Source organism: Mytilus californianus, unplaced genomic scaffold, assembly GCF_021869535.1.
Source record: "Mytilus californianus isolate M0D057914Y unplaced genomic scaffold, xbMytCali1.0.p SCAF_8, whole genome shotgun sequence".
In the NCBI taxonomy this organism is placed as follows: Eukaryota; Metazoa; Mollusca; class Bivalvia; order Mytilida; family Mytilidae; genus Mytilus; species Mytilus californianus.
In genome coordinates, this window is record NW_026262734.1 from 9041922 (window position 1) to 9046490 (window position 4569).

Genomic DNA, 4569 nt, shown 5'->3' on the forward strand with positions numbered 1-4569 from the left:
CAAGAAGTTTTAAAACTGTATAGTAGGTAGTTAAGCCACGCCTCCTCTCGAACTGAGTCAATAAACCATCGGTTCACATTGATTGGCACTTGTAAGTGCTAAAATTTCGAATACATTCTTAAAGTATCAATTTTCTGTTAGTCAGCTGATAACACAAAGATCATTGTTAGCCATAATATTGAAAACATCCAATAAGTATAATTATGGTTTTATGTATATATTAAGAAATCATGTAATATGAATTTGATTACCGTCATTAATTTGTTAGTTTAGTCATCCAAACACAGAAGTTACTTCTTTTTTTTTTGATTGCAATCTATTAGTATATCAATTTTGAAAAGATTTGGCAAAAATTAAACATTCATTGACTCATTTTGGTTTTAACATGGAAGTATTTTACCGACATTACTTCAATGGTTATAACGATACATTTGACTAAAGGAATGTTTTATTATTTAGAGTTATCTGTTATTCCTTGTGGTGTACCACCGAAAATGTGCAATTTTCTAATTCTCACACATTGTCATTTTTTTACACTCATTGACATATTCGTGAAAAGTTCTTGCTCGATTTAAAGAGGTTCAATCCAGAATATATGGAATTTTTGTGGAAATACTAGTAACTTTTAGCGACACTTCACCATTTAGATATTTTTTAATGAAATATTTGGCAGCGTTTCTCATTTTTATCTGATCATGACAGGTATTTTACCTGCCAAATTTTATACATTATTTAACCTGTAAGGTACTCACGGATTATCAATTTTAACACATTTGCATTGTGTTGAAACAAAAAGATTTTAACATTTTGATCGTGCAAATTACATCATACCTTCCGATTAAATCATTATGGTAACATGAATACCTGTTTTTATTATTTTCTTATTAGAAATAAGGCTATTGAAAAAGATAATTGTTACTACATGATCTATCTATGCTTTTGAAATAACAACTATTCGGTATAAGAATACTCTGTTAATACCTGTAAACAGAAGTAAAACACTTAAAAGAGAAAGATCAACACAATCTAGAAATGCTATAGCCACAAAATACTCGTTTATATACAAATTAATTGTTCAAACTTTGTTTTGATAAGAATTACACCCTTGATACCCGAGAACTTTTGATTATTTTTAGATCAGATTACATTAATTTTTCACCTGAATTTTTAACAATATTTTGCAGGTGTATATAGGAGTAACACTTTGCACCGAGCACCTCGTGACTAAATACGATTATATTGTTATTTTGTCTATTGTTAAATCCATTACCTGCTCTGTTGGTTACTGGTACTGTAATCAAACCTGATCAGGAGACTGATAAAATAACAAAATTGACCACTGTAAAGTAAGTGGTCAGTGAGAACATTAAAAACTTTACAAAAATAAAGTACTTCATTGGGAAAACATTAGAATAGTAATATCATTGCGGTGAGGGTTTAAAAAGTCAATTAGAACATTTGTTACCACTGTAGCGGTATTTTTATATTAAATCTTTTAAAATGGACACGAACACATAGATCTGACCTTTTAAAAAATGTGACCACTTTGTTGTTGGTCTTTTTATTTTTTTATTTATTTAAACTATTTAGACATTTTGTTGGATTGGGTTAAAGTGTTCAGATATTTTTGTCTTTAAAGAATAGGAGGAGTAGATGAAAATAACACTTCATTAATTTCATTCTTTCGTGTGCTTTATTGATTTAATAGAGTTATTTTAATGCAAAAATATAATATAAACGCTGAAACAATGTGAAATCAATGCCTTCTGTCCGTAAATAAATTATCTTCATTTCCATTATTTAACGCCTTTATCGGTGTCATAAGAAAGTAATCAGTATGGGTTTTTCTCATTGTTGAAGGCCATACGGTTGCCTATAATTGCATACATCCACTTCATTTGAACTTGGGTTGTCTCATTTGCAACCATTAACACATCTCCTTATCTTAAAATTAATGAGGTTTAGTCAATCTTTTATTATGAAATTTGATATTCAACATATTTGATATGAATATATTTGGGATTTCATGCTTCTTTATAAAAAATTACTGTTTCATTTTGCCATAGTGTAAAACGGATAAGAAAAGTGAGAACATATGTAGCTCGAGAACACAGTTATTTCGTATTGCATTACTTTAAGACAATAAATGCAAATTAAAAATCACACCTGCATTTTATCAATAATATTTTTACCATGTTGTGGACAAATTATATCAAAGTTATAGAAATTTCATCTGCTCTAACTCAAAATATGGATAATTTTATGTGAAGGGGGTCTTCAATTCTGTTCGACAGCCTCATACATACTAATTTCTAACCTTTTTCAACTGAACCAAATCACTGCTTTACGATAAAAATCATCAGCCTATTTTTTTTAGTGTAATTGCATCCCCGTTCTTGCTATTTGAGACATAAAACACGAAGAAATAAATTGGGAAGGGGTATAAAAAAATTGCAAGTAATATACACTATCCACAATAGGGACTATATTTAATTAAAGGACTGTGTTCCTGGACCATATGTTTCACCAAGAACGTGTCCAATCACGCGAATTGTGACGTGAACGTTTCTCTCAATGTTTTTATGTGTCCAAATGCAATGAAAAATGCAGATGAACTGATAGAATAGAATTAAGATACATTTAAATAATTGAGAATCAATTTCTGATTCCCCCCTTTTTTATCGTAATTTCTTATACTCAAGCATAAGAAAACGCTCACCTTTCATTCTGTCTTTTTTTAGTTTTTCCAATTTCAAACTCAACACTTATTTTCAGTGTTAACTCTGTCAATAATTGTTGACTTGTACCACGTACTTTACATACATATAACGATTCCAAAACACAGACGCAAAACAACTAGCAGTTGTTACCGACCAGAAACGAGACAATATCAAAAATACAACTCCCTGGGCAACGTTAACCTTTAGACTAAACTCCCTGGGCAACGTTAACCTTTAGACTCAACTCCCTCCCTGGGCAACGTTAACCTTTAGACTCAACTCCCTCCCTGGGCAACGTTAACCTTTAGACTCAACTCCCTCCCTGGGCAACGTTAACCTTTAGACTGACCTTCAAACGTGTGACTATAGATGTATCATATGTAACATGTTCTTAAATATTATTCGACATAAACTCTATGACATAAATAGTAACCTATACATAAACTCTATGACATAAATAGTAACCTATACATAAACTCTATGACATAAATAGTAACCTATACATAAACTCTATGACATAAATAGTAACCTATACATAAATTGTAACCTATACATAAACTCTATGACATAAATAGTAACCTATACATAAACTCTATGACATAAATAGTAACCTATACATAAACTCTATGACATAAATAGTAACCTATACATAAATAGTAACCTTTACATAAACTCTATGACATAAATAGTAACCTATACATAAATAGTAACCTATACATAAACTCTATGACATAAATAGTAACCTATACATAAATAGTAACCTATACATAAACTCTATGACATAAATAGTAACCTATACATAAAATCTATGACATAAATAGTAACCTATACATAAATAGTAACCTATACATAAAATCTATGACATAAATAGTAACTTATACATAAATAGTAACCTATACATAAACTCTATGACATAAATAGTAACCTATACATAAATAGTAACCTATACATAAACTCTATGACATAAATAATAACCTATACATAAATAGTAACCTATACATAAACTCTATGACATAAATAGTAACCTATACATAAACTCTATGACATAAATAGTAACCTATACATAAATAGTAACCTATACATAAACTCTATGACATAAATAGTAACCTATACATAAATAGTAACCTATACATAAACTCTATGACATAAATAGTGACCTTTACATAAATAGTAACCTATACATCAACTCTATGACATAAATAGTAACCTATACATAAACTCTATGACATAAATAGTAACCTATATATAAATAGTAACCTATACATAAACTCTATGACATAAATAGTAACCTATATATAAACTCTATGACATAAATAGTAACCTATACATAAACTATATGACATAAATAGTAACCTATACATAAATAGTAACCTATACATAAACTCTATGACATAAATAGTAACCTATACATAAATAGTAACCTATACATAAATAGTAACCTATACATAAACTCTATGGCATAAATAGTAACCTATACATAAAATCTATGACATAAATAGTAACCTATACATAAATAGTAACCTATACATAAACTCTATGACATAAATAGTAACTTATACATAAATAGTAACCTATACATAAACTCTATGACATAAATAGTAACCTATAGATAAATAGTAACCTATACATAAACTCTATGACATAAATAGTAACCTATACATAAATAGTAACCTATACATAAATAGTAACCTATACATAAACTCTATGACATAAATAGTAACCTATACATAAATAGTAACCTATACATAAACTCTATGACATAAATAGTAACCTATACATAAATAGTAACCTATACATAAACTCTATGACATAAATAGTAACCTATACATAAATAGTAACCTATACATAA